This window comes from Xiphias gladius, chromosome 10 (assembly GCF_016859285.1).
Source record: "Xiphias gladius isolate SHS-SW01 ecotype Sanya breed wild chromosome 10, ASM1685928v1, whole genome shotgun sequence".
NCBI lineage: Eukaryota > Metazoa > Chordata > Actinopteri > Istiophoriformes > Xiphiidae > Xiphias > Xiphias gladius.
The window spans coordinates 7,839,141-7,861,011 of NC_053409.1; the positions used below are offsets into that span (position 1 = coordinate 7,839,141).

At 38.5% G+C, this 21,871-nt stretch overlaps 1 long non-coding RNA gene across 1 annotated transcript in view; it reads right to left on the minus strand.

The window, feature by feature from the left end:
• LOC120795667 overlaps positions 1-21,193 on the minus strand; it is a 60,836-nt gene extending 39,643 nt beyond the window's left edge. The window contains exon 1 of the long non-coding RNA XR_005708268.1: positions 20,970-21,193. This is a non-coding gene — a long non-coding RNA (uncharacterized LOC120795667). The remainder of the gene's footprint in view (positions 1-20,969) is intronic.
• Between the last annotated feature and the right edge of the window lie 678 nt (positions 21,194-21,871).

Consider the following 21,871-nt stretch of genomic DNA (forward strand, 5'->3'; position numbering starts at 1 on the left):
AATGACATAAAAAAAGATTGTATAACAGGTTTTAGATTGTTAATTTTATTAATTAATTGAAAAAAAAAAAAAAAAAAAAAAAGCAGGTCCTGCACGGTACAGTTACATGTCTGGTAGTTAATATTGCAAGTTGTGCACACAATTCAAATTTCCTGAAAAATTTCCTGAACGTGATGGTGAGCTTGCTCAAAAAAAATGTTCCAACTTCTTGTTTGGACCACTGTAGGAAGCATTCACCTAGATCACACTTATTTACTCCGACGTTTAGACTTAAGTGTACATGTTTGTGAATAGTGCCGTGAACTCAAGTCCTTTCTAATTTAGAAGTGTTCACTGCTGGTTGGGCACATTAAGGATGATGGACTGTTTTCTTTAACTTACTAATGTACAATAGTACAGCAAAGTTATGGGCTAATAGTTATTTCAGTTAGTTATATCTGCACGTGCAGATAAAAGTCATGCAGCCATTTTGAAGGCAGTCACAAAGCAACGGTTTTTGAAAACCATTTGAAAAACACTGAAATTACATTTTGTTGCAGGGTTGCCAATTTTGGTCAGTAAGTTAGGAGTTATTTCGGAGGGATGTAGTAAACTGATGTGGACACTATCGAGAACCTACTTCTGCTATAGAATGCTGCAGCTATATAGGTCATGGAGCTTTTTTTTCCTATTTCTTCCCTTGAATGTAGTTCTAATAAAAGCTATCGACACTGAAGTCTGTGAATCATCAAGAGGACATTGGACACACAATAAAAAGTTGAAATGCCATCTTTCACATTCATCTCATTGGAAATCAAAAGAAGAGAGAAAACATTGTCTTCCTTGTATCATATCTTTCACTGTGTCCACAAACCTCATTTACATAAAATTCCCCAATGTAGATGTTATCCAGCTACGGTAGTATGTGAGGAAAAACTAAATGCACTCAACTAATTAGTTTGCCACAGTCTTGCCATTCCAACCCCCCCCCGTCTATCCCCAATACTACAGTGAAAATAATCTTAAAAAGGGACAGTGCGATTGTTTGTAATCAAGTACTCAGGTGTGGTAGTTAGTTAGGGATGATCTTACTTCTCTCAACTAAATTTTTATTATTTTGCTGGTGATATTAGTGCTTAGTTTCCTGTGGGTACTCCAGCTTCTTACCACAGTCCAAAGGTTAACTGGCAACTCTAAATTACCCGCAGGCGTAAATGTGAGTTTGAATAGTTGTTTGTCTCTATATATCGGCCCTGTGATAGCCTGGTGTCCTGTCAAGGGTGTACCCCGCCTCTCACCCAAGCTGGGAATGGCCCCAGCCCACCAGGGTCCCTCTAAGGATAAGTGGTGTAGCTAATGGATGGATGGATGGATGAGTGTCTACGCTTATACTGTTTTTTAATTCCCTGTCCTGACAGAAAGCACTTTAATTTCTTTAATTTATTTTGGAATGAAGAGGTTCTTCTGCAATCAGATATTTGGCATGTGAAGAAACTATCTTTATCCCTAAAAAGTCAGGAAATTAAAGGCACTTTGAAAGTCAAAGTCATTTTTCATTCTTAACTTTTATTTAGACAGGAAGTACACTGTAAAAATGATAACCAGTAACTGTTCAAATTAATCCAACTCTGAAACAAAACTTTTCCATTTCCAACTAACAAAAACTTGTCTTTCAAACAGTATTCTCTTTATTGCTGCCCTAACATGTATTTCAAAAAGTATAACAAGGTTTTTTTGAGTTGCAATTACTGCAGACTTATTTTCCTTGATGGAAACCCTCTAGATGACAGGGGTTTTTGCATCTGAGCCTGGTTTGAGCTATCTGAGCAGGGAGATGGTCAGGCATTTTTGTGTATGAAAACTCGACTGTGTGGCCAAAGTTGGATGCGAAGCAAGCTGAAGGTTCTTCGATTATTTGTCAACCGCTTAAGTTTGCCTAAGCAGGTAACTTTTTTTTTCACTGGACAAGGAATTTTAACAGTAAAGTGCACTGTCCTATGAATGAAAGATAACGTCAATTTGTTCATCTGTTCTAAGCTACAGATGAACCCCCAAAATTAATTATGCCACAAACAGGAATTTATATTCAAGCACTGAGGGTATTTGAAAAGGTAGAAAAGGATCCACATGTGCGCTGGAAAAAAGATAAGACAATAATTCTATCGAAGGTCAACAGCCAAACCAAAACAGCTGGCCACAATTGGCTGGTGTTCTTTTACAGAAAATGCTTATTAATAAAACTCGGGGGATGATAGCAACTGTGTCATTGTTTCTGAAAAGAGACACTGCTTTTGAGCCATAATTTTGACATTTGTTTTAAGCCTTCCATGAGCTGAATGGCAAGAGTCAGTATCATGGTAATAAAGTTAAAGTTCGAATCAGTAGAAATGTATTTCATCCTTTAGTATTTCCTTAGCGCTCAATCGTGCATCTGTTACTTTTCCTTAGGACACTGACCCTGAATAAAGAGTGCTCAGAGGTGTGTCTGTTGTCATCCTCACTGTCTCTAAAGATAATGATGCTGCCATATCATCAAATGTGTGAGACGTGGCTGTTGGGTTGGAAGGGGCCATCGTGCTGCATGAGCTACCAGACCTCTTTACTGCATTTGCATATGTCTTTGGCCTTCTATATGCCATGAAAATTGATTATCCAAAGCAGAGCAGGTATACCTTTGAAGCAGTCCAGACTCTGTTTTTCGAGCTTGGCTCGTGATGCTCGCAGCACACAATGTCTCTGAAAACAAAGCACTTGCTGTGAATGCTTATGGGGAAGCCACACATGACTTTAACCTATGTTTTGTCTGCCCTAGGGCACTGTGGTTAGGGCACATTTAAAACTTCACAGCCAGTCATTTTAAGCATGCAAGTCCCCTTTGTCTCTGGTTTGGATATTCACAAAGTCTGTGGAAGTGTCAGTTGCCAGTTCACAGGACGTGCACATCCAGTGTTTCAACTGTTCAAGGTTATTGTTAGTTTGTAAGTAAAACTTCAGGTTATGTACATGCTCGCACATGAAGTCATTTTAAACATGTAAGTCCCTTTGGCAGTGAAACAGAAATTTGTGGAATTGTGAGATGCCAGTTCACAAGAGGCATTGGATTTTAATTTATTTGTTTTGTTTTATACTTGAATTCTTTCCAAGTAGGATTTACCACACCGACGTCAGGTGTGTGAATCCTATTTTGACCAAATGGATAAAAGCAGAAGCAGAAACAATCCATGCATGTGAAAAATGCATGTTATGGTACATAACCCAAATTAAGGACATTTTCTTGACACATTTAATAAACATTAAAAGCTGCATTAATTAGAAAAAGGATGTTCATTACACTGAAGAACAATTCACAATTAGCTTTATTCATATCTTTGCATGTAATAATAGATGCTGGTATAACAGTGTATCACTGCCATGGTGGGAAAAAAAAAAAAAATCAGCTCAGTATGTTATAATGAGAAACTTTTCTTGTTATAACCAGAGTGCGAATTTACAATGACAATGGGTGGTCAACTTTTTCTCCAGGGCATAAAGGGTACCCAGTACGGCGTAGGCGCACGCTTCAGTGAACTGAAGTCTTCCTTATAGTATCTTGTTTGCTAATGTAGTGTCTGCAGTCTGTAGATTATGATGAATCAAATCCATTACACCAGCTCATGTACCATGTACCACACAACAACTTTTGTAGTCAGGGGTCACCATCAAAGTACTCTAGAGAAAAAACTGCCAGCAAGTCAGACCCACATACACTCTCATACACAACAACAGCAGCAGCAGACCATAATTTCCGCTCAAACAGAGACCCACACAATGTTGTACCAGAACCAAAGACACTATCAACACATGTGATTACCGAAGAGGTAGGCAGATGTGTTGATAGTGTCTTTGGTTCTGGTACTCTAGCCTAGGCTAGAGTGACACCTATCTTTCTCATTAATTCAGATGTGGAAAACATATGGATTCTACAGAAAATATTCTGTAGAATAAGGAGTGATATGATTATGAATATGATGGCATACATCTTTAACTGTAGTCTCCTTTCTCACACAACTCACTTCTTTGATACTTGGTCCTGCCTGCTCCTCTTCCTGCCTGCTGACTGTCATTGTGAACTCCCTCTGCCTCCTTCATACAATTGCACAGAAATGTAAAACTCCCCATCACCCATACTGTCCTGCTCAGTATTAAGCCTGCATTACAACCACAGAAAATACAGGTTGTATTATCATCTCTAAATCCTAATTCTTACAAGTTTCAACTTCCTCTTTTTTTTAGCACCTATTAAGTGCTGGATATCTCCTCTCCTCTTGCTCATGTTGACTATGAAAATGAATATACTTTTATATTAGTAATGAAATGCCATTGGAAATGAAAGGGTGAGCTATCAGCTAGCTAGCGCAAGTTCACTAATGTTAGGTAAGGCAAATGTTAGCTTTACAGTTAGCTAACATTAGTTAGCAAAACTGTAACTTAAGGCAAAAGTTAGAAATTAGTTAATGTAATTGTTCAACTGTAGACACTGACACAATCTAATTCAGAAACTCTGAAGGTAAGAAATTAAGGTGTATTAAACAAGCTAGATAGCTGGCTACTTACGTTAATCTACAGTGTCTCCATTGGCTTGCATGATGCATGAGAGCATAGACTCAATGCGAAAAATGGGAGTGAGGGAGGCAGACGAGACGTTCAACTGATGCCAAGGTTAAGAAATGCTATGGTCCACTTTAGCGGCATCTGAAGTCTTATTACAAGATTCTTCCAGGCATGAATATAGGAAATATTGCTATTTCCAGTTAAGGTTCAGAATGTAAAGAACCCCAATACCACCAAAATGTTGTAAAATAGATCAGACAAGTCAAAAATATAACTGAAAAAAAAAACCAAAAAAAAAAAACCAAGAAATAATATTGTTAACTAAATAATCTAAAATCTAAATTAAGTGTAAAATGAAATATAAAGCTATATACTTTTCCTTTAACCCTCAATCAGTTGAGTAAAATAAGTTACTTTTGTCCATCATTGTGTTCCTCGCTGAAGACAAGAAACATGCACTTGAATGGGAAGATAATGTTATGAAGATAGAAGCTAGTGAACTTCATAGCATTAGCTAACAAGTATTTTTGTTTGTTAGCTTTGCAGCTACAATGCTTTTGCTGCTGTTACAAGAGTTTATAAAGTGATGCTACAGCAGCATGCACTACAGTATATTTATGATTCGCATGTCGTCCGCTTTGTCTTCCAAAGAGACATTAGAAAGAATCAGGCCTTTATGTACGTAAATTTGCAGTCTTGTTCTGAAATCTTTAAGATGGATGTTTCTATCAATTGCAGTGATTATACCATCTACCAACTCTGTCTTCATGAACCACTGAACCATAAATCTCTTATCCAAGTTGTGGCTGCATCTGAGAGTCACTCCATTTCCCTCTGAGAAGAGCTCCATGGCTGCTGGGCCTAATGTGGGGCACACCAGCATGTAATATGTTAAATTCGGTTGAGCTGTTACAGGCATACATCCCTGTGTTATTGAATATCAGTGACAAGCCTCTGTAGGTTAAGAGATTTCAGTGAATGTTGAGGTGAAAAAACCCTCAAGAAGCCTTCTTGAAAACAAGTAAAGTGCATTATGGTCAAACTGGAACAAAGCTATGTTCAGCAGTAATTGTGAAATTTCATTCAGAAAAGTGGTGGACCGGCCAACCAACAATGCCATCCCTAGAGCTCACCTGCAAGTGTGGCTAAAACAAAGAGTCTACGGCCCTGGTAACCGCTTTTTGAGCCTGTACTTTGGATCATTGTCTTGAGTTAAATGCTAATGTCAGTTTGCAAACATGCTCACATTGACAATGCTAGTATAATATTTATAATGTCTGCATATTAACATTTGCTAGTTAGCACTAAACACAAAGTACAGCCGCAGATAAGATGCTGTTAGCTTTGCAGGTATTTGGTCACAAGCAGAAGTACCCCATTTCCAACATCTGCTTTTGAGAAAAAGACTTTTTGAGGATAGGTGACACTTAAAATCTAGTCCTATTGGAATGTTTCTCTGTATCATTAATCCAAGGAGAAGAAAGTACTTATCATTAAGGCCTTTTTTCTCATATAAGTAAAACATGACATACAGTAAGTGCAAATTTGTGTAACTTGTCTATCAGTCACATACCCCTTCTCCTAGCAGGCTCTTGGTAGCATTGCAAATAATTTTCTCTGACAGTTAGCCTTTTCAGACTCTTTTTGACCTCATCCGTGAATGCCACAATTCTCGGCTGTTTTTCCTGGGTCATTTCTGCAGTAAAGAAGTTGGGAGATGCTATAAACTCATTTTCAGTTGTCATGAATATATTTCCTCCGTGGCACCAAGACACCTTACACGAGCCTCCAGAGAACTCTGCAGGTGAGACTGAACCAACAAACACTTACTCTACGAGACGCACTATAGATGGACTTGAAATAACTTGCTAGCCTAGCAACAGTAAGCTTATGAACAACCCATAATTAAACACTCTCTGTAGAAGACAGTGATACACTAGTACTCTCCATTGAAAAATCATTTCTGATGTTGTGAAAACACCACTTTTTAGTCCTTGAATATTAGACAACCCCCACTATTTCAAACCTCATTTCTAGAAAAAAATTTATTCTTATATTCTGGCAAATAAGGTATTAGATAAATACCCTATAATCATGCTAGATGGAAGTTAAGTTTTTACAATTCATCTAGTGGGGAAAATATGTGTGTGTACCAAATGTCATTAATCCACAGAATAGCTGTCAACAATTTTACAGAGAACTAGGGCTGGCCCGTAGGATAGGCAACATAGGCGCCTGCCTAGAGCGCAGAATGCTTGGGGGGGGCAAGAGAGGAATATTCCACTAACAATTATATTACTCATGTTTACAGTAACAAAAAGTAGGGGATTTGTAGGTACAACAGCATATCAGTGTTTGGCTATCTGAAATAGTAATTACATCATGTAACAGGATTTAATTTACGTTAAATCCACATCAGGGCACCACCCTTAAAGGGAAAGGGAAGGGAAAGGATAGCCAATTCACTTATCAATTTGGAACTCTGATTAATAATTAACTCAACCCAGCTAGCAGTGTACTATTGTCATCTGAGCCGAGCCGGAGCCGATAGCTTAGTAAGACTTGTTGTTGTTTAATGGATAACCAAACTCAGGCCATGTTGAGCATGATATATGTGGCCCACATCTAAAAATAAAAGACTTGGGCCAATAGCAATATGGCCTATGCACGTAACACTCCAGCGTTTGGCACAGCTGTTCTACCCATTACGTGGCATGTCTGTAAAGTCCAACCTTTCCCTTCATGCACGGAGACTAAACAAAAATGGTATAAACCTCAAAAAATGGTATGTATAATTTAAATAACTGATAGAATGCTTTACTGCTATAAACTTGTTGTTAATAGCATCTGTGAATGATGCCAGGAACTGTGGATGCCATGGTGGAAGTGAAGCCAAAACCAGGTGTAACTCCAGCAATTAGGTATGGAATGCCATAGGCACACTGTGTTCCAAAAACAGTTACTAACACCCTGTTATTATTCCATATCTGCACTGTACAAAGGCTACAGTTGTGAGTTTCCAAACCCATCAATCTTTGACAAGAGTTGATGGCTTCAAACTAGGCTCTACACTAATCTTCACTATAGCTATCTCACCTGACTTACCACGTGTGGACTCAAGCTTTGGTGAAGTACAGCCAGCATCCTCTCATATTAGCATCCACCTCCAACATCTGATGGCGTCATCACCCCATTCCCAAAAGTGCCACTAGAGGGCTCCCAAAGCCAACGGACCATATATATGTCAAAATATCCAAGAACAGGTGTTTCTGAAATCACTGTTCGTGACTTTGTCACTGCCCCACAAGAGTGAAGAAGCAACAAGATGCTAAAGTGCAGCACCTAAGGAAGGAAAGGGTGACTGCTTCAACATTAAGGGAGATAAGCCATATTAGAGGGCCAATTGTAGCAGAAAACATGGCAGAAAGGGTCACCCAAGGGACATGTCAACTGTTCTCATAAATTAGAGGATTAGATGTGGAAATAGCTGCACTGAAGGACTATGCAAGACTGAAAAACTTGAACTTCAGGAAATTTGGACTGGTAATTCATCCTAATGAACACACAAATTGAAAGAAAGTCATCCTTATCATTGGCAGGTACAGGGGCAGTTTTTCATCACAGGTATGAAATGGTGTGATTATGTTGGTTGTGCCCATGATGATATGATGAACACCCTAAAGCAGAGGTGTGATTTGATTTTCTTGTTATTATCAGTTCATCAGCCCTGTAAAGGTGAAGTGTGATATATAAGTGGAAAACACTTCACTTTAAAGGAGAAAGGAGTTTGGTGTTTGCAACGCAGTTCATTTCCAATTCATTTCATGAAGTTCAACCGTTCGGAGACAACATCAGCTATAGAAACGTAGACACTTCAATGGCCGCTGTTCTATGTTACTGCTATGCGTCTGCTTCTACGCCATTTTCGAGCAGTCAAGACTGGTAAAGTAAATGAGGAGCTGCAGATTTACTGGATAAAAAGCACTTTACTTTTCTCAGCCGATTTCAGTAAGATTTTTTTATATTTCAAGGGTTTATGTTCTACGTGGAGAAAAAGAAGCTTTGTCTCAAATTACTTCGAATCTATATACAGTTAGTCTATAATCGCTGCTTGACGCTCAAGAGAGGAGTGTGCCATCAACGTTAGGCTTACATTAACCGAATTACTTGGGCTACTTGGTGGAAAAAAATTCATTGTCACAAGGAACTGAAAAAATACCAACAAAAAAAAAAACACTAACCTGGTATCTGTAAACATAAGATATTCAGTCTCAGTCACCATCTCAGAGGCTGTATTCCATTCAAATCTCTCCCTCCCTCTCGGGAAGATCTCTCTTGTACAAATTTTTTTCTTTGGCTTTAGTCAGTTGTACCTCCAGCTTGTTCAGTCTCAATCACCTCCTGAACAGTCAATCTTTTTCAAGAATTAGTCATACTCACTTTCCCCAGTGCCTGCCAGCCAGTGGTGGAAGAAGTAATCACATATTTTACTTGAGTGACAGTTACAATACTACTGAGTAAAACTACTATTCCAAGTAAAAGTCCTGCATTAAAAATCTTATTTGAATAAAAGTACAGAAGTAATAAGAAAATGAAATGTACTTAAATTAGAAAAAGTAAACACACATTACGCAAATATGCCCATTTCAAAAAAATATAAATAATATTGATGGATTATAATTAGTGATGAATTAATGTGTACATTGCTTTAATCTTGCAGGTGGTAAAGGTGGAGCTAATTTTAATTACTTTAACCTTTGATAATAAATCATAATTTAATAATTGATTTATAATCTGTATTAATTTAAAATCTGCAAAGTAACTAGTCGAATGTAGTAGACTAAACAGTGCAATATTTCCCTAAAATAGAAATACTTAAGTAAACTTTATTCTATTCTATTTACCCAATATTTGTAAGTTTTCTACATTTTACACACGGTGAGGAAAAAATGTCCTGTGTGCAGAAACCACGTATGTAGCCACTGAGTCTGTGGTGAAAAGATGGTTGCATCTGGTTCCCAGATAGAGTTGGAAGGAGAAAGGCCAGGGCAAGGTAGGAGGTAATTGTTTGCACTTCACTACTATAATCTCATCTATTTATTATTTACTCCCACCTAAACTTTTGATGCGCTACTCTTCTTATTACTTGTAAAGACTAGTGGGAGGCATCATTTGACACAGTATCGAGTTCTTTCTTCATCCGCTTCACAGCCCCTGTAGTTAAGCCACATCCCCGGGCATAACTAAAGCATACTCCATCTCTTCTCAGCTACAGACACTGTTAAAAACGTTGTCATGTTTAGCACATGGCTAGTTGGCTTTAGGACAACCACATTAAACAGTTTCTGCGGAAATGTTCAAGTTGTAATTATGAGTTAGTTAAGATTTCTCATGTGCATTACAAAACTGCTTCGATGCTCCACGTCTGTTGCAGAAACGGTGCCTTTCTCAGATGGAAAGAACAGCCCAATATACCGGACAAAGAACCCCTCTCTGAAGTTATTCTAATTTTGAAAACTGAACTAATTAAATTCCAGCTACCTCGGACCTAGAAAAAAAAAAGTTCTTGTAGTGAAGCAACAGTTAAATTCTGATGGGCTTCCTGTTCAAAAGTTCCAATACTCAAATTTGGCTTATTCCACTTATCACAGAGATTCACATACTTACATTCTTTTACAAAGCAATCACACAAATTTTGGCCTGTTACACACTCAATACTCTCAGTCTTTTCTAAGGTAAGATTCCAGCCAAAAATCTCAATGTTATACTGCAACCCAGAGTAATTAATGAACGATTATATATATTTCAGGGTAGACCAAAATAACTGAATGAAGTGAAACGCGGGGGAAGACTTCTTTAATGCATTACCCATAGCTTGCATTGTAAGTGTTCACTGCATTTATTCCTCCATTAGTGGATCATGGCTCTATATTGTACCCTGATAATGCTGCCACCTTAATAGTTCTGTAGTTAATGAGTGTGCATTCATGAGCAGTTTACAGTTTTACATAAAAAACAGATTTGTGAAGAAAATGAGAATATAATCATTCTATATCCAGTGAGTTGTATTTATACAGCAAATAAATGCAATGAAACAAATAAATTCAAATTTCATCATAGGTTCATCATATTTTATAATAATTAAAAGTTTTTACAAGTACTGTTTTTACTGTTTCTTGAGAATAAACACATGGCCATTTTGCTGCCCTAGTGGTTGATTTTTTTTTCACCATGTTGCACACACTACCTATCCCATTTGTTGATGTCAGAGTACTTCTTTGGAGTTAGTATCAGAGAGTGACTGGGCTGTACTGCTCATCTTAAAGCTGTTAACTTGCTTGCTATTAGCCTTCACAAGGCACTGGAATTAAAACTACAGTTGGTTCCCGGATGCGGGACTGTGGTTGCATACCTCTCCTAAATAGTGAGGATGGGTTAAAGGCAGAAGGAAAATTTAGGGTATGCAGTATGTAAAAAAGGTACTTAAAGATATTGTTGAGTGTTGATTCAGTTTCTTGTTTAATGTCAGACTGTTCTGTCCCTCTTGGGAAATTACCTTGTCAGAGTACGACATAAAAAGGGATAAAAGAAAAGCTTAACATACATGAGGTAAGAGAACAACACAAAACAAAGGAAGGCATGCAATTATACAAGAATGTAAATATAAAAAGGAACCCCTTGCCTGGTATGGAATGTAACAGCATGTATGTACAGGTTACTGTCATTAATGTAGTTATGTACAGGGACATGAAAGAAGTTCTGGACACTGTGAAAAAAAGTGAAATGTACATAGATGTGCCAAAAACATGCATGCAGGTTTGTGCAAAAAGTTAAATGTTAACGACACATTAAACTATTATACTGTGGCTGATGAGGGTAACTGCATGGAGATGGCTAAGGTGATACGGGTTGGCCTTTATAAGCACACAGTATCCTACGATGAATTGAAAGCACAAATACTCACACTGCCTCCATGCAGACCCAGGCACTATAAACCAGTAAACACGCAGCTTGATTCTGTCCCAAGGAAGCAAAAAAATGTTCATGTGCTTGCAACATGAATACAATTTCTATGCATTAAAAAAAAAAAAATGGGTTCACTGGAAGTTTATGAATTCAATTATGGCATCACGTGCCTGGGATTTGTGAACTCCTGCATAGGAAGTGTGTGTGTGTGTGTGGGGGGGGGGCTCCTAACAGGAACTCGTTATTTTCCATTTACGTCAACTGTGGTGACTTTCTTCAGTTTATGTGGTTTTCAGGTGCACATTTCTATCTGTGGGCAGTGTGCTAATTTGTTTGTAGAAAACAGGGAAACTCAAGGTATTGAATGTACATGTAAACATCTACATCACCTAAAAGGTATTCCTCTTCCTCAAGCCGATTTATGATGTCCCATTTGCCAGAGCTGATCAGGAGTGCGGTTGTGCTGTCTGCAGAGGATGATCATTTCAGCAAGCTTCGAAGGTTTTGAGGGATGCTTGGACACATGGTAGAAAGATGTAGTCAACGCAGAGGAGGGGCAATGTGAGATGTTGAGGACACCATCTTCTTGAAGTATGTGTAGCACATAATAGATGCAAGTAACAGCTTTCAAATGTCACATCACAATGCCAATTATATATCTAGCTAACGCCACACTGGTATTTAGCGTTATGCCGCGATTCCTTGAGTTGGCAATAACCCATCACATTAGACTACAGGAGTGAATGTTTAAGCAGGCCAGGACATTTTGTTCCGTGAACTGCTAACGTAGCACACGCTGTCCATGTATTTCTTGCTAACGTTACGTCACACGTTCGGGGGGGGGGACAGGTGGACCCATTGCTGCTAATCTCTGCAAACATATCAACTAAATAGCTAACTTTTGCGAGTCAACGCCACGTTTATTGATCAGCAACGTAAGGCGGACAACACCAATCTAGCCATTTCTTCAAGCCATCACGGGAAGGGATGTTCTCTTCAAAGCAAGTTAAACCAATGTATATTAACATGATTAGCTAAAAACAAGCAGGCCGCCACTTACCTCTTAACATTACATTCAGGAGCTCAACTTGATTTCCCACCTCCTGTAGACTCATTGCTTTGGTCTCCAGAGTTATTCCAGTTAAAATTAGTCTATTTATCTGGAGTTTGTCTGAATTGATTGATTAATGATCTTATTTGAGTGTCTGGTCCGCAGGCAATCTCCCCCTTGGCAGACTGCATGGAAAAAAAAAAAAAAAAAAAAAAAAAAAACAGCTAGAGTTGCTTAACTCCCCTGGCTCATGCAAACCTCTGTGCAAATCTGCTTTATGCTCTCACACATTGGAAATTATTCGTACAGTTCCTTTTTATTTGTTCACAAAATGTCATGCACGGCTACGGATATCCTTACGGATTCAAAAATTAAATCTATTTGTTCAGATGTTTTTTTACACATTCAAACATTTGAATTCATTTGAGCAGAATGTTTACACATTCACACATTTGAATGTATTCATACAAAATGTTTTCTCACATTCAGATATAGTTATGCAAAGCTAGAATACTTATTTTGCTATTTTGTTTCCGAAGTTACCAGCAAAAATTACTTTGATGCATCATATTATGATTACTGAATAATAAAATGCATCTGTATTCATTCCAGATTAGATTCTAAAATGCCCAAATATTGCAAAATTGTGATTAATGTTCCTCATATCAAGTTATATTGCCCAGTCTTTGATTACACACATCAAACAATGTGAAAACAATGCTGATGGTTACTGCTGACGAACAGTATATAACTGACTGGCTCCTTGTATTTCTTTTACAGGCGCGTTTCCTTGTCCAAATGACATAACTTTAACTGCTGCTGTCACCATTTACAAGACAGTTCTCTCTCTTATTTGTGGTGGTTTCAGAAATCATGCTGCAACAGACCCATGTTGCCCCAGTAATAGACTATCACAACAAATGGATGAAGGTAGGCCTCTTTGAGGTGCTCATTACATTGGAGTCCATTTGATAGATGGAATATATTGCATTTATTATGTGTAATTTGAAGTCTTCACTGTGTTCCGGTGGTGGCCCATGGTGCAGGATCTTGCAGCGGCTGCGCTAGAGGGGATGACTAAAAAGTCACTGAAGATGATTTAAATAAAATGTGCTGACTTCATATATCTGCAGGAAGTGAACCAGATGTGGGCGGGCCTTGGCTACTACTCTCGTGGAAAAAGGCTGCATGAAGGAGCTCAAGGGGTCTGTGTTGCTCTTTTTAAATCTGCTCTGTCTGCATCAACCATTTTCTGTGGCACACAGTGTATCTGCATCTTCACGTAATAATTCCTCAGTCTGTTTTTTATGTTATTACATGTCTTTAGAGTTAATCGTATTACTGGTCAGTTTTAGGTGGTATCAGAGCTTAAGCGACAGATGCCTCGTGAAGTTGAGAGCCTGCTGAAACAGCTGTCTTGAGTGGGATGCCACACTGCTGCACTTATAGGCTCTATTGCACCGGGCCAGGTTGGTCATCACTCACACACACACCCCCCTCCCCCACCCAGAGACACACACATCTGCAGCACAGCTGTACGTGTTAGTATGGGACAGAGCAAACTAACGCCACATTTGATAACTGCAATGGCGCATTTATCACTGATGACTGAAACCCATGTCCGCCAGATGGTTCTCGAAACATTATCTAGGCACTTTGAGAGAGGTAAAAAGTATATGGATGTGGTATCCATAAATATAAACAGAAAACATACATAAAAACATCTATGGTTTCACAAAGGCATATTATTTTATAAATTAATAATTCCTTAATTATCTAATTCCTTCCACTAGCACATTATTAGATCTGACAGTATCTCTTGGCAGCACACATTTGGGAAATATTGCGTGAAGATGACCTCAATTTCTTTCCTTTAAACACAGCACCGCAATATGAAACATCAGCCACCTCGTCCACCTAACTACATTTGTAGCCAGTATGCTAGCCTAATGAGCCATTAAGAGCACATTGACTTGCTGAACACACATCATAAAATGATCTCCAACCACGTCGATATCTCCAGCACAGAACAGCCAGAATGAAATGCTGAACTTAGCAGAAATAACTGAAAAGATATGCTTATATCTGTCACAAATGCAGACAGGATGTCCTCACTTCTTTACTGCCTGCAGCAATTACCAGAGCTGACAATCTCTCACTTACCATGTGGGACTAAGATAATTCCACAGTAGGCAGCTCCCCCTGTTGACCACACAGGGGGCAGTACATGAAGGTTCTGGAGGAATTCTACACAGGCGCTACAGCGAAGGGTCAAACTTAAAATTCAATAACTCCCAAACTGTGGGTCCAGTCAACATGAGATAAACTCCTACTCAACTTAGGATACTCTACCACCTCGCCCCTGGAACCACTCACGTATATTTTTGAATGTGGTGTGATTTTTATTCATTACCTGCCAATTCCCAGTTACGAACAGTTACTCTTTAATGCTTTTATCAGGTTATTAGCATCAGCAGCACACTTTAATTTTTGTAAGAGTGGGCAAGCTCAACTGACAAAATTTGGACTTGCACTTGAATTTAAATTTGTATTAACATATTTTATGCATGCATGGAAATACATTAAATCACTCTTTGCGTTCTGATTTCTTTTCAGACATCCACCTTTATACAACCCTCATAAATTCCTTGTTGCTTGCCTACTCCTACATTTTCTACATGTCTCAAGCCAGTTTTGGGAAGAACTTCAGAGCTTGCACAACACCCTTGCAATTATCTCCAGTCAAGCACCATATATTATATAAAATCTGAGACCATTTTCTCCTTCCAGGTTGTTGGGTCCATGGGCGGAGTTCATGTATAGGTATGAGGTCTGAGGTATTCTGGGAAGTTGAGATCGGTTTAAAAGTCGCACTATGAACAAATTCATCTGTGGAGACCCAGGAGGCCATTATTAAACATTATCAACTAAACTAGCCTTTTAATTACAATGATAAAGTAAAGTATCGCTCAGCCCACGTCCCGGACGCAACATTGACTGACTGATGGCAAATGCTAGATTGGATTGGCCAGAGGGACGTTTCAATTATTATTAGCTATAATTATTTCAAAATGAACTGGTCCAAGCCTTCAGGTGTGCAAGGATGAAAACGGAGAAAGACGAGGAGGAAAAGAAAGCCCAATATAGAGGTATGTCATTTTATGTTAACATTAAAATGCCATCATACTATTTGCATGTGTTTGAGTGGGTTCAAAACTGCTAACTACTGACCTGAACTACTTTGGAATGAATCCCACAACTCGTATCACGTCAAAGACCTGCCCAACATCTACAGATCCTGCCTGTTATACTCAATCTGCAGCATATATTCAATGCCAGCCTTTCAGCTCTAATAGGGACCACCAGCAAATATCAAAAGAAACTGGTGGCTGAAAACACACAAGTGTCCTTTCCAATTTGACCATAATCCATTCTAACAAGTAAGAAATGGATAAAAAAATGGGCTGCATTTTCAAAAACACAAAACAATTTATGTATTTGGAATGACAGATCGGAATATTATTAAAAGTGCACCTTGTTGTCTTTTGAAAACTTTTGGAAGCCTTTGTGTCAGTGAGCAAGCTCATTTGTGTTGTCATAGTTTGGTGTCAGCTTCTTTGAAGGGCTTTTTTCTAGACTCTTGACAATTCAACAAGACCTGCTATCATTAATATAGGAAGAATTTAATGATAGCAAAGACAGAGACCAAAGTCTGCACAAGTAGAAGTCTTAATAGACCAAAAATGCTATTTATGTTTGAATTGCTCAAGGGTGATAAGAAAAAAACGTTCTCTCTTTTTTGTTAGGGGAAAAGCCTATAGTTGTCACTGTCTCTGCAAAGATTTCAGACACACTCTCTTTAGTTCTCAAAGGTTATTCTCAGAAATCAATAACTGAAGCAGAAGTAAAAGTGGCAGGTTTATGAAATTTGAATACCACAGAGAACAAATTACACCCGCGATTCACTTAACTCCACGTCATGATGTTTAATGCAAGCAAGAAAAAAAACAAAAAAAAACTGTTTAAGGGCATGATTCCTTTAAATGTTGACAAATATTTCTGGAGGTGTCATATTTGCTTTAATTTTATCCTGACAATTATTTTGTAAGGTGATACCAGGATCAAAGTCCTCAGTTTTGAGACTGCGTTCGGCTGTGGCAGCAGCATGACAGCTTATACATTTTTGTTTTGTTTTCTTGTTGTTCTAAGGTTTGAACTTTTGTCTTGCAGGGTCTTGAATGTGACTTTGACTAGGCTGCTGCTGTTCACGAAGCCTGCAGAAGAATTTCGAAAAAAAAAGCATCAACCTTTCTCTGCTACTGCCATGATGACATATCATTACTCTTTGAACTTACATGTAATTACATAGTACTTGAGAAACTGTGACAACTGAACTTGGCATAAGACATACTATACAACATTGAGGAGCTCTCCATTCATGTAGTCCTGTACATCCATGTTGAACCCCACTAGCAGTAATTGTGTCTCCACAGTTTGAATTCTCCTTAATAAGGAGCCCTTGCCATGAACAGTGACACCTGAGAGTATACACGCACACTCACACATGCCCATGTACAGCACTGCCGTGATTTGACAATGACAGCCAATTAAAGAGAGACAGTGGTGCTGTAGGAGAGAGGAGACAAGATGGAGAGGGAGAAAAAAGAGAAGAAGAAAAAAGAAAATGAGTCATACAAGGGGTTTTAGAAAATTCCCAGCACAAGTGCGTGTGTTGTGTAAACTTTTGTTTGGGCCAACATTCTGTAAGTTCTAATTAACCTTTGTGTCAGTGTCTCTATACCTTCCTCTGCAAAAATGAGCAAAGCACATTAAATGGTAAAATGGGACAAAGAAAGGGGTACATAAACCTTAAATGGCACTTCAGGAGCAACACAGTGCATTAGAAAAAAGACGAAAAGAAGGAGAGAAAAACATTGATACATACAAACTGGAAAATACTGTATAAATTTATCATCAAACGTGTGCCTACTTAGGCAAGTAAAAGTACTTGTTCAAGATTCAGGAAAGATTGTGGTCGTAACTTAAGGAAATTAATGTTGACTGATGGTAGGAGACAGCATGTGACAAGCAGTTTCCAGTGTCCACTTTTAGAAAGGTATGAAACCAATATTTTCATAATCAATTAAATCAATTATTTTATTATATTTTAAGCTATAAATAGTTTGGTCTATAAAATATTAGAAAACAATGAAAAAAGGCCCAACACATGTTCCTAGAGCGTGAGGCAAGAGAAATGTTTAATACAGCTGAAAACTATCTTGTTGAACTGAGGGCACATCCTAGCAATTTCACAAGATTATGTGTTTTTCTTGCTACACTAAATGGAATATTTTTGTAGATTTGTTGTGCATCAGATTTTACACATTTCCATGTGAGTTAGTCTGATTTATCTGGTGTCTTAGAAAAAAATTGAATCTAAAATTCAAATTAAATATTTTGCAATATACAGTACATTTGAAATGAAGTCTGGCAGTCTGTCAACAGGCAAATTATTACACGTTATTAAATCGCCAATTAACCTGAAAAATGTTTATATAGTACGTCAATTCTCTCTATTTGTGTGTTTTTGTCCCCCATTTCCTCGAAAAACCTTTTTGGGTTTTTGGGGAGATGAAAGGACATCAGGCTTAATTAAGATACCTCTACACTCCTTTTGGTGGTATTAAGGAAAGACATGAAAATTTCAGAGTTAGGAATACACAAACTTACACGAGTCCTCATGGACAACCACAATGGAATTTGAGTGTCCCAGAAGTTCAGCAGAACAATATCTTTGCTCTACTCTCCTACCCTCTGTGTGTGTGTGTGTCTGTCTGTCTATAAGCTTTGTGTGAGTTATGAGGACAATGAGAGAGAGGGATGGGATAGCCAGAAGGAGGCAAGAGGGAGCTACATGGAGTGAAAGATAAAATAAGGAGGGACTGAGGGAAGAAGGGAGGGAATTGTAGGATGGGATTTAAGAAGGTAATTAGGATGGGAAGTAGAGGGCCATCATGGAGCAACTTTACAATAGTTGTCTGCTTTTATAGTACAAAGGGAATGTAGGGAGACTAAGGAAAAACATCAGGGGATTGGTGTTGGTCACCACAAAAGAAAGACTAAATGGACAAAGGAGAGGGAGGGAAGGAAAAATATGTAATGCAAGAATGAGCCTGTGAGAGAAGGAGATAAGAGAGCAGAGAGAAGGGTGGAGAAAAGGAGGAGGGGCCTTATGGGAGCACTTGTTTAACAGCCCCAGATACAATACACTGAAGGCAAGGGAATAGGCCAATTTTTAGGTTACAGAAGCAGTTTATTCAGGCTGCAGAGCAGGTACTAAACAATTCAAACTGGCTACAATGCAGTGCCAACTTTTTTTGTCTAGATCTAAAGCACCCAGCTAGCAGGAACTGTGTAACCCACGTGTTTGCAGTGCAGTGTTCAGCCTCAGTCTCTAACCACATCCACAACAGTGATGCTGACAGACAGAGAATTTCACCTTGGTGATAAGTTACTATCTAATGCCAAAATCTGCTTTCTTCAAATTTATAAGGAAGCAATAATATGCACTTGACAAAGGAAAGCGCCATTTTTGGTCTATTCAGCAACATCATCTGCAAATGATTATATTTTTAAGTGGGTTGAAATAAAATATGGTAGTGAATATGACCCATGTTTAGAAAACACATCGCATATGCATTTTCAGTCTTCAAAACGTTACTTAAGACCAAAACTCCTCTAAGAGAGCACAAAAAGGCCATCTAATGGGTGCTGCATTCCACACTTCCAGCAACTAGCTGGACCTCCCTAACCGTCAGGATACAATCCTCGGCCTAATCCATCGGGGCTTTTGATCAGCAACATCCCAATGCACAACTCACATTCCAGGTCAGCTGTTGTGAGGAATGTGTTTACACTATATGAGCCTGAAACCATTTGGAGGGGAAGAAGGTGCAACCGAATGGCACCACCACAGAGTAGCGGGACAGAAGTTATGCTGGGATCTCAAACAGAGAAAACATGCAGGCAAGCCATGGATGACCAGTGCTGGACTCCACAGGCCCTCTTTCACTGGACCCTACAAGTGCAGATACTTCATACAGTATATCCCTCTTTTCCTTGCATTGATCAGCTTCACACTCACCTCCTCCTCTTTAATGCATGTTAGCATGTCTACCGTGCATAGAGTTGCCGGGATGTCTTCGCTTCCATTGTCTTTTTTCTATTTGCATCGTAGCAACAGGATTCACCACGCATTCATCGTACATTCTGACATGACTACAAAATTTTATATTATAATAAAATCCTTATCCTCCTCTCACGGGAGATGGCACAGATGGAAAAGAAGAGACTTCACAGCAGGATCTGGAGCAATAAGATAAATTGTATAATGAGTGAAATAAAATTATAATAAAATAAAATATATATATTATTATACATAAAATTATGTGACTGATCTGTCAAAGCACCTATTTGCCAACAGTGCCACCCAATGGGATTCTAGCTAGCGAATACAAATCAGTACCAGAATCATTACCCTGGACAGCAGTCATCACTAATCCTGCATGATCAAAGGGTTGCATACTCGTTATGTCTAATGTGCAACTGATTTGAATAACTAAATCCAAGAACCAAAAAAAAAAATTTTTTTTAAAAATCATACTCTCAAAAATGTAACTTTAATGACCTAAAACTAGTTTGACACCGAAGTTAAACCTAGTAACCACAAATGAAGGAGAAGAATATGTGGACAGAAAAGGCTGAGCTGTGGCCCAATGCTTTGCTTTCAAATCAAAGGGTGTGTCCCCTGTGTATGAGGTGGCAAAAAGCCCAGGGGATATAAACTGCACAGCTGCCTCTGAGTTATCTGTAGCAGCCTGCGTGGCCATCATTCCTGCTGGAAAACTCAGTGTCATCAGCCATGGATGCCACTGATCCCTGCTTTGCAGCAGCCAGTGTGTTAAAAATAGGATTTGATAAGGGATGTTTTGTGGCATCATTTCAGGTTTTCATCACCTTTTTATGTCTGTTACTTCTGCTGGAACTCGACCTCATAAAATTTTGTGAAATACTGACAGAAAGGGTGACAAAAGCAGAAATTGTATTATGTGAAATAGTATGTGCAATTAATTGCCTTACTTGCAACAATGAAACTGTGTGAAAATCTTTAAACTTTAAAAAAAAAAAAAAAAAAATGGCTACCACAAAGGTGACTGGTCCTGTTTAGTTTGGAAAGGAGTCAAATTTAAATCCCTGAATAAAATAATCTATATGGATAATACGAAAACTGTCATGGCAAAGGCATGGAGGACCGAAACGCAAACACACATGCAGACAGGTAGATGCAGTGAAGATACTTTAAAAATAAGTAAAATACGCTTACAGTCAGTTAGGTGAATGAGATGGCACACAGGAAGCCAGGAACACGGTTAACAGGAAAACTAAACATGAGGAAAACAAATGAACTAAACCAGAAACAGATAATCCAACGCCGGTAGTAAGTCCAATAGGAAACTAAACAGCAGGGGAAGAACATGAGGAATCATACACAGACAAACTGACAGGGAGTGAAGGGACACAGAGACTTGAAAAGGAACAGGTGAAACACGTCGGGGCGGGGCAGACAATCAAAGAAACGGGAAAAAACAAAGACAGGAGGTAAAATGACCAACACACACAAAGGAGTAATTTCAAAGTAAAACAGGAAATAATCAGAGACCAAAGAGTCACTCAAAGGGCAGATCGTGACAAAAAACAACACACTTTCAGACTTAAGTACTGAAACAGCCTAACTGGTAAACATCCTGATTTGTTCATAGTGTCACCGGTCAGCCACAACATTAAAACCAGGTACCGGTTTTAATTTTCTGGCTGAATAAATATATATATATATATATAAACACTGTAATGAACACTAACAACATTGGCATGGAAATGTCATATTATATTAACTGCAGCAGCCCTGCATCACTGATTTGAGAAAAAAGTGGCCTGTAACAACTAAAAGGTTTGCTCCAGAAAAGTCTTGATGTAGTAAATAACACCTAAATACTGTAAATATCTCTTGCATTCATGCATGCACACACACACACACACACACACAAATTCATGCAAGCTATAAACAGACAAAATCTAGCCATCTCTCAAGGGCCCTAACTTTGTGAGGGGAAGGCTCGAAAGAATAAGTGTAAAACAGTAAAAGAAGAAAAAAGGGAAAGGAAGAAAACAATGACCTGACAGCCATTAAATATTAAACAGGGGGACAGACAGAGCTTTGCAGAAAGA